At 41.3% G+C, this 9,715-nt stretch overlaps 1 long non-coding RNA gene across 1 annotated transcript in view; it reads left to right on the top strand.

Moving 5' to 3' along the window:
* LOC121919154 overlaps positions 1 to 9,715 on the top strand; it is a 20,116-nt gene that overhangs the window by 8,649 nt on the left and 1,752 nt on the right. Inside the window, exon 3 of the long non-coding RNA XR_006101406.1 lies at positions 5,576 to 5,582. This is a non-coding gene — a long non-coding RNA (uncharacterized LOC121919154). The remainder of the gene's footprint in view (positions 1 to 5,575; positions 5,583 to 9,715) is intronic.

The raw sequence follows: 9,715 nt of genomic DNA, 5'->3' as shown, positions 1-9,715 counted from the left end.
TTGCGGATTTTTAAAACAAACACAATTCCCCTTTACTATTAACAAATCCCTATAAGTAACCAATTTTGTCCTCTCCTTTCTTTTTATCTATATAAGCCTCCTGAACCGACACCCAAAGTGGCATTTTGTCTGTAGAATTGTCTTTTGATTTTACCCCATACCCTAAGCAATGACTCCTTATAAAATGATTATAAAAATCCACGTACCTTCTGTTTATCGTTACCATAAATAGGCTGGTATCCGTAACTCATTCCCACTATTTTCCATCCAAAAGTTTTTCATTTTTTTAAATTCCATTCCTCTAACCATTGCAAACACACAGAATAATAGTACAGCTTAGGTTAGGCAAATTAAACCACCCCTTTCTTTTTTCCTCTGTTAGCCTTTTCCAACTATCCTTGCTTTTTTTCCTTGCCAAAAATTTGATAGCGCTTCTTGCCATTTCTTATACCAAAATTCATTCTTTAAATAGGTAATTCTGAAATAAAAACAAATAAAACAGGGAATACTCATCTTTAAAATTCAATTCTCCAGAAGAAAATGTTTTTTTTTTTGACCAATTTAATAAGTCTTTTTTTACTTCCTCCCAATTTTTCATAACTGTTTTATATAATTCAATATTTTTTGTATATTATTCCTAAGTATTTAACTTTTACCTGTTTTAAACCCGAGATTTCCTCAATTCTTGTTCTTCTCGTAGCTGTATATTTTTGTTTAATATTGACTGTTTATTCACATTTATCTTAAAAGCCAGCACCTCTCCATCATCTTGTCTCAATTGATCAATGGCTTTATTCTCTCCTTAGGATCTTCCAGGAAAAAAATTAAAGTATCGGCGAATGCCTAAGTTTTATATTAAACTTACTGATTTTTTAACTACCCTTTATCTCATACTCCTCTCTTATTATTTTAGAACTTCCAATACCAAAAAAATAACAGAGGTGACAGCGGGCACCCTGCCTTGTCCCTCTTTCTAATGTTATATATTCGGTTACATCCTGATTTAATATTTCAGCTTTTTGAACTTTATAAATTGCCGAGTCCATTGCAAAAAAAAAAATCACCCATTCCCATCTTCTAAGTGTTTCAACATAAAAAACCAATCACACTTGTCAAATGCTTCTCGACATACAATCATAATCATGGCAAATTTCTATCGCTGTGCTGATTCTAATGTTCTATTAGATTCATAAACCCCAATATTATCTTAATTTGTCGTCCCGGATAAAGCCGCTTTGGTCATCCTTTATTATTGCACTATGAATTTTTTTAGTTATTAGTGATAATTAACGTAAAATACTATTTATAGTCTGTATTAGTTAACGATATAGGTCTAAAGTCTCTTGTTTCTTACCATCTCCTTTAGTATAACAAAGAAATATAAGCTGTTTGCCATGAATCTGGTATCCCATTTAATTGTTAATCATTCATTGTTTCTTTAATGGCTCCATCCACTATTTCCTCCATTTTTTTATAATAAATGAATCAGACCATCCGCGTCCAGGGGCTTTTTGATTTTTTAACTTACTGATGGCTTCCTGATATTTCTTTCGTTGTGATCATTTGATTTATATTCTGTCTTTGTTCTTCGCTTATAGGAATTATTTTTTGCCTTTCTAAATATTTTCTCACTTTTTCTTTTTGTATTTCTTTATTGCTCTTGCTTTATATAAATTACCAAAGTACTATTTACAAAAGCCTCTTTTATCTTGTATTAATCTGTTATCATTTTACCTTCCTCATATTAATCTGTTATTATTATTAAATTCTTTCTTTCTCCTTTTTTAATTTTAGATGCCATTAGTTTACCAGCTTTATTACCTGATTCAAATTGTGTCTGTTTCAATTCTTCTAAGTTTTCTCTCCATTTCTTTCATTTCCTAACAATTTTAGCTCTAATTTTCAACTATCTATTTCACCACTTAATTTTTTATCACCATTTTCTTTCCATCTTTCTTCTTTCTCATTCAATTCCTTCGTAACTTAATCTCTCTTTCATTCCTTTTTTTCGTTCTTCTATCTGTAGTTTTATAAATATTCCTCTAATCACCAGTTTTCCCGCATCCCATATTGTCTTTTTTTAAACCCCTTCTGTTTGATTTTCTTTTAAAAGTAAGCCTTCAAGCTTTCTTTTACAATAGCCGCTTGTTTTTATCATCTTTAGATATCTTCCTGTAATCTCCAAATAAATTATTCTTTTTTTTTATAGAGTTCCAATTTTATCTATTATGATCAGACTCATAATTTGACCATAATATCCATCGATTGGACCAATTTAATAATGACCTTGATACTAAGAATAGTCGATTCTTGAAAAATGGTCACCCTGAGCCCAAGACACCCTTATAGATATCAATCCATGCTTTTTAGTGATGCTGAAAATGGAAGACCTTTCGGGAAATCCCTCCTGGAGAGGAAGATGAACTGCAAGGCAAGTCTGGGAAAAGGAGGACCAAATCTGTCTGCCACCGCCTCCAGCTTTGCTGCGCTTGCCTCCTGGCTCTCTTTCTTTCCTTCCTTCGTTCCTTTCTCTCTCTCTCTCTCCTTCCTTCCTTCCTTCCTTCCTTCCTTCCTTCCTCCCCCTCTCTCTATCCTTCTTTCTTCCTTCCTTCCTTCCTTCCTCTCTCTCCTTCTTTGCTTTTTCCTTCCTTCCTTCCTTCCTCTCTCCGTCCTTTCTTCCTTCTTCTCTCTCTCCTCCCTCCCTCCTTCCTTTCTCTCCCTCTCTTTCCTTCCTTCCGTCCTCTATCTCCTTCCTCTCTCTCTCCTTCCTTCCTTCCTTCCTTCCTTCCTGTCTCTCCTATCTTCCTTCCTCTCTCTCTCTCTCTCTCCTTCCTTCTTTCCCAGCCCTCCTCCTCTTCCTCCGTAGCGGGGAAGCCCTCCTCCCTGCCCTCCCTCCTTCCTTCTGGGGTCTCCATCCTCCTCCTCTGCTGGGCTGCCAGGGCCGGAGGGCGAGGGAGGCCCCTCGTCTTGGCTGCCTACCTTGGGCTGCTGCTGCTGGTGGTGGTGGTGGTGGCGCAGGTGGGGCTGGGCTGCGATGCCGGCGAGGGCTCAGGGGTCTCTCGGGGGCCGCCGGGGGCGAGGCGGCCAGGGGGCTCCGGAGCCTGGCCGGGGGCAGCCGGGGAGAGCCATCCTGCCTGGGCTGCGGCTGCCAACTGCTCATGCTCCCGCCCGGACGCCTCCTCCTCCTCCTCCTCCTCCTCCTCCAGCCTCGCTAACCCTTTCCTCCCTGAGCCTCAGGAGGCGGATGATGATGATGATGATGGGAGGAGGAGGAGGAGGAGGAGGCTGCAGGGGGACCGGGGGCTTTGGCAGCCAGCCTGGCCCACTTGTGCTCTGGAGTCCTGGGTTCGAATCCCAGCTTAGCCATGGGTCACACTCTCTCAGCCTCAGAGGGCTGGCAGTGGCAAACCTTGCGGAGAAAACCCAGCATGGCTTCTGTTCCCCTCCAGTGGGAAATGGCTTCAAGAAGGCACACAACAACAACAACAACAACAACAACAACAACAAGGAGACATTTAGCCTTCTCTGTCAGAGCTCTGGTGCAATCCCAGGAGCCATGCCAGTTAAAGGGGTTTCAAAGGACACGAATCCTTCATGGATTAATTCTGGTCCTCATAATAATAATAATAATAATAATAATAATAATAATGTATTTATATGCCGCCTCTCCCACAGGATTGAAGCAGCTTACAATATCAAATATAATACAGCATAAGATACAACATATACTAAAATACATTCTATTACTTCCCTCTCCCCCAACTATACTATAATAAAATATCATAAACCATTCAAACAATTAAAATAGTCAACCATCAAGCCAGTCAGAATAGAATTTTTAAAATGTATTTATTCATTGTCACTTTTGGAGAGTTTTAATTCTTTACTGGGCTTAGGATCCAGTGAGTCCCAGGTTTTTTGGGGTTTTTTTGGGGGGAGGACACAAACAACATATTGCAATAATAAAAACAAAAATCCATCAGTGATACCTTTCTTGGCCAACCGAAATGTACAATATACTTGTCACAAGCTTCCAAAGCTCCATGGTTTTCTTCATCAGGCAAGATGTTCCAAACCAAACAGGAGGGGGAAAAGGTATCAGTGGTGGGTTTTTGGTTGCATTTGTTAAATGGCCAATGAATGTTTTATGTAATAATAAAAGTCAGCAGTGTGGCAGCAGCCACTTACGAGGTTTCTGTTTATCGCGACAAGAAACAGCCATGAGGCCAAAGCCATCCTTGCTAAGGTTCTTGTCCTGGTCCTTCGGTTTCCCCAGACTTGATCCTCCTTTTCCAGGACATGTCTTACATTTCAGCCTTTGGTCCAGGAAGAGTTCCTAAATGTCCTCCTCCATTTTGAGTATCGCTAAGAAGTATGGATTTACATTTCTAGCAGTGTTTTTAGCTTTTATTTAGCTATCTCTATTGTTCTCAAATGTCCTACATTTTGTGGTGCCTTGTCCTCCATTGCAGTTAGGACCTCAGGTCACCTTGCCTTTGCCTAAATGTTGACTCACTAGTCAAGCATGGATTTAGTACAGGGTGGCCAGACTTGGTCCTCCTTTTCCAGGATACATCCCCCATTTCAGTCTTCTGTCCAGGAGGAATTCCAAAAGGTCCTCCATTCTGAGCACAAATGACTAAGAGGCATGGATTTATATTTCTAGGGAGTTTAACACAAAGGGAAAATTGGGGGTTTAAACAGCAGTTATCACATAATCACGATTAACATTTTCACACACATCACAATTAAAGAGCCATTATCCTGAGAATAAACAGGCAATGAACAGCAACAGATCATTCACGGAGAGATCCCATGAATGATTTGTTGCTGTTTATTGTCTGTTTATTTCCTATTTATTCCTGGGATAATGGCTCTTAAATCGCAATGTGTGTGAAAATGTTAATCAGATTGTGCAATTTTCGCAGGATAAATCACTGTTTAAACCCCTGATTTTCCTCATGTGAGAAAGTCCTTGGAGTGCTTTGACTCTTTATTTGATCATCTCCTCCATTTTTACTCCATTCTGAGGTGCCTTGTCCTCCTCTTTCTCGGACATACATTCATACACACACAGTTGCACCTGGATCTCGAATAATGGGGCAGTCCCTCCAGGGCATTGGACCAGACATCCTCCTTTTCCAGGACAATGCCTACATTTCAGCCGTTCTGCCTTGTCAGCTCGTGATACAGAAAGGGAGGGGGAGAGAGTAAGGGATGCCAAGAAGGAGGAGATATGGTCAGACACTGGGCAGTAGTGCTAATGCGTGGCAGCTGAATGCTGGACAGAGAGAAAGAGAGAAGCCCAGCCAGGAGGACTTACAGTAATCGAGTCGTGAGACCACTAGGGCATGGACCAGGATCTTGCAGTAGAGGCAGAGAGATATGGTCGGATTTGGCAATATTGTACAAAAAGAATCTACAGCCTTGGCTGTAGTCTGGATTCTGAGGGATACACGACAGAGAAGAGTCAAAAGATAAAACCAAGACTGCGGGCTTGCTGGACTGGTTGAATAGAAATGTTGTCCCACAGAGACGAAAGGAGTGTTGAAGGGTAGACTTAGAGGAAAGCAAGAAGCTCTGTCTTGGACATGTTGAGCTTCAAACGCCGATGGCGCATCCACTGCGAGACAGCTGTGAGACAAGCGAGACTTGCGTTCAAGCCATGGAGAAAGGTCAGGGGTGGAAGATACAACTGGGTGTCATCGGCTAAGATGGTAGGAAAAACAAAAGAGCTAATGAGTTTACAAGGACAGTGTGTAGAGAGAAAACAGAAGGGGACCCACAGAGCCCCTGGGGAACTCCAACAGATAAAGGGACAGGGGATGAAGTCTGACCACCTGAAACCACGCAAAGATCTGTACTGACAAGTAAGATCTAAACCAGTCAGAACAAGTCGCAGAACCCAAGGTCAGAGAGTATGTCAATTAGGAGACAGTGATCAACGGTGTCAAGGCTGCAGACAAATCGAGAAGGATGAGAACAGAGTAAAGGCCATTAGCACTGGCCCATAAAAGGTCATTGAAAACTTTAGTGGAGAGCTGTCTCTGGGAATGCCTTTGGGCGAAACCAGACGGAAAGGGATCAAGGTGGAGTTGGCTTCAAGAAACTCAAGACAGCGAGAGTAAAAAACCCGTTCCAAAACCTGAGAAAGAAAAGGAAGAAGAGAAATCGGACGATAGCTAGACAGAGAGGGGGGTCAAGAGAAGGTTTTTTTTTCAGAATTGGGGAAATGAGAGCATGTCTGAAGTTCGACGGGAAGGAGCCTGTAGAGAGAGAGAGATTGAAGATATGGAGAAGAGGAGGGCAGAAGGAGAGAGCTATAGAGATTAGAGACAAGTAGGAATTGGACAAGAGAACAGTTGCAGGTTTGGAAGAGTCAAAAATGTAGAGAGTTCATCCAAAGAGGAGGAGAACACAGAAAATTTGTTAGGGAGGGCATAGAAGATTAAGAGCAGAAGAAGAATCGGGGGGGGTGGGACTGGGGGCGGGGGGATATCTCAGAGCGATATGTGGAACATTCTTAGTGATGAAATAAGTAGGCAAAGTCATTAGGAGAGAATGATGAAGAGACAGGAGGAGAGGGAGGTTTAAGCATTATTGTCTTTTCTAATTATTCATTTTTTCTCATGAAGTGGCCAAAGTATGACAGCCTCAATTTAGTCATCTTGGCTTCTAGAAAGAGCTCAGGCTTGATCTGTTCAAGGATCCATTTGTTTGTCCTTTCGGCCGTCCACGATATCCTCAGTACTCTTCTCCGGTGCCACGTCTCAAATGAATTCATCTTCTTCATTTCTACTTTTTTCACTGTCCAGGTCTTGCATCCATACATGGTGATGGAGTAAACAATGGCTTTAGTGTTCAGCTTGATATCTTTGCACCTGAGGATATCATCGTGCAGCTCTCCTATCTACATTGCCTGACACCTCTTTGCCTACTAGGAGAAAGTGCAGAGATAAGAAATGAGGACCAAGATCAAAGCACTCAGCTTCCATGGTTGAGTGATTGAACTTGTGGAGGCCTGGATGCTAAAACAAAATAAAAAATAAGTTGTTGTTTTTTTAAACCAGCTTTTCATTAAAAAAAAAAAAAGTAGGAGTACAGTAGAGGTGCTGTTTTTTCTTGTTATTGGTTGCCTGCTTGGTTTTGCCCTCTGAAAGTTTCATAAACACCAAGAGCTCAACCTCCAGGGAAAATATGTGCTCTTGGCCGCATCTGCGTTGCAGAATTAATGCAGTTTGACACTGCTTTAACTGCCATGGCTCAATGCTATGGAATTCTGGGATTTGTAATTTTATGAGATTTTGAACCTTCTCTGTCAGAGAGCTCTGGTACCACAACAAACTATAAATCTCATGTTGCCATAGGACAGAGCCATGATAGTTAAAGCGGTGTCAAACAGCACTGATTCTGTAACTTCTAAAGTTTCTATTTATTGTCACAAGACACAGCCATGGGGCCTAATCCATCTTGCCTGACATTTTACTTCTGTCCACTGAGTTTCCCCAGATGGCCATATGTCCTTTTCTGTAACACGATGGTTAGATGGGCTCCCAGCTTTTCTATAGCTCCCTTCCTTTTGCTTATGATTCCACTTTACCTGCCATTGAAACTTCCAAACTTTGCCCCTGTCGCTCTCAGCCTGACCTACCTCACAAGCTTGTCTTAACAAAAAACAGCAAATGTGACTAAACCACGGTTCTCTGATAGAGAAAGCTATATAGCTCACAAAATGACAATTCCCAGAATTCCATAGCATTGAGCCATAGCAGTTAAAGTGGTGTCAAACTGGATTATTTCTGCAGTGCAGATGCAATCATAGTTGGTGAGGGACACAACCCATTCAGAAAGTTTCTTAAAGGTGTGATATTAAAGACACATTTGGAAACAATTCAAAAAAGAAAGAAAAGTGGAAGCCATCTAACGAAACCAGGTTAGCTGTATGAACCATGTTTAAGACATGCTTAGATTTAAAAAGAGCAAGTAAAAAATGGAAAAGGGGGAAATCCCCGAGGGGTAGTACAAATAAGAGCCATTTGTGTTTATAAAGGGAAGGTCAGAATGGCCTCAAAACAAAGGTGAAATAGAACCTTAACACAATCTTAACCTGGAGGGTGTTTGGCTGTGCTGTAAGTAAGAAGACATTGGGAATGGGGAAAGGGGCAAAGGATGAACAATGAAATGGTAGGGCAGCTGTGCAGGGAAGGTGGAAAACTAATAGCGAGTGACTGAGAGAAGTCAAAAATTGAAGAAATTATGCATTGTAGAAGCTGCAGTCCAATGATGTGGTATGGGAACACCTTGCTATTTTATGTGAATTTAAGGTCCAGAACAAATAGGCCAAAATAAAGCTGTTTCGGGTCACTTTGGAAGTATGCTGTTTAAATGCTGCATGCGTCCCAAGAGGCCAGAAGCCACGCCAAAGCCATGCTCCAGCCCTAAGGACTAGAGTACAGCTTTGACACAGCTTCTGGCCTCTTAAGATGTGTGTGTCATTTAAACAGCATACCTCCAAAGTGAACCGAAGCAGCTTTATTTTGGCCTGTCTGTTCGGGCCCTACGTCCCCAGGGACAAATGAATTGCATCCAAAGGTACTTAATTGCAGATGTAAATGCAAGCTTCTACTTGCAGCCTTTGAGAATTCATGGACAAAGGTGATGTCCCTGCAGATTGTAAGTGGGCAAATGTCCCAAGAGCCAATGTGCTCTCATAGTTTGAGCATTGGACTAGGACTCTGGAGAACAGGGTTCAAATCCCTGTTCAGCCAAGAAAATTCACTGGGTAACCTTGGGCAGGTCACACTCAGCCTCAGAGGAAGGCAAAGGCAAATCCCCTCTGAAGAAAGCTTGCCAAGAAAACCCCACCAAAGTGGTTTGGTGAGCACTTAGAAAAGTTTATTTAGAATCACTATAGGTTTCTCAAAAACAAGTGATGCCAGGCATTTTATATCTTTTATTTTGACAGGATTAGAAGCTTAGTAGATCATGATGAGGATGTGGGGTATCTTAATTTTAATAAGATTTTCAACAGGGCCTCCGACATTAAAGGAGACAAGCAGGTAAAAAGTAAAATAGCTAGACATTACTACTGTAGCTGATTGATGGACTTTGGATTTATAGCTGATTGATGAACTCAACTGAAGAGAATACTCATCAATGCTTCCTTGTCACCTTGGAAAGAAGTGAGATGCTGGAGGGTTCTTTTTTTGGGAGGGCCTTGATGTTGTTCAGCAACTCAGTAAAATTACTTGGAAGAAGCACTAGGGGGATGTTCATCAGATTTGCAGATGACACCAAACTGGAAGGAGGTAAAAGACAGACTCAGGATTCAACATGACCTCAGTGGGTTGCAGAACTGATCCAAAACTAGCAAAATGTATGAACCATGAATGTAAAGCAGAAAAAAATCAGATGTACAAATGTAGGAAGGGTGACACCTATTTGATAGTTGTGTGGTTAAACATATATTTTTCAAAAATCTAATTATTTTCTAGGTTACATCTATAGAAATAGTAACCAGATCAGAGAAAAAACAGTGTCAGTTCCTGATGGTAAGCTGTTTGTCAGTGGCACTGACTACCTGAGAAGGCGGGTAGAGAGTCCTTCATTAAAGGTTTTAAAATAAAGTTTGGATGGCCATCTGTCCAAGATCTTTAGTTGTTATTTCCTTCACTGGTGGGAGATTAGACTAAATGACATGCTGAGTATCTTCTGA

This window comes from Sceloporus undulatus, chromosome 1 (assembly GCF_019175285.1).
Source record: "Sceloporus undulatus isolate JIND9_A2432 ecotype Alabama chromosome 1, SceUnd_v1.1, whole genome shotgun sequence".
Classification (NCBI taxonomy): Eukaryota; Metazoa; Chordata; class Lepidosauria; order Squamata; family Phrynosomatidae; genus Sceloporus; species Sceloporus undulatus.
The sequence above is the reverse complement of the archived record's forward strand: the minus strand, read 5'-3'. Positions and strand labels throughout refer to the sequence as shown.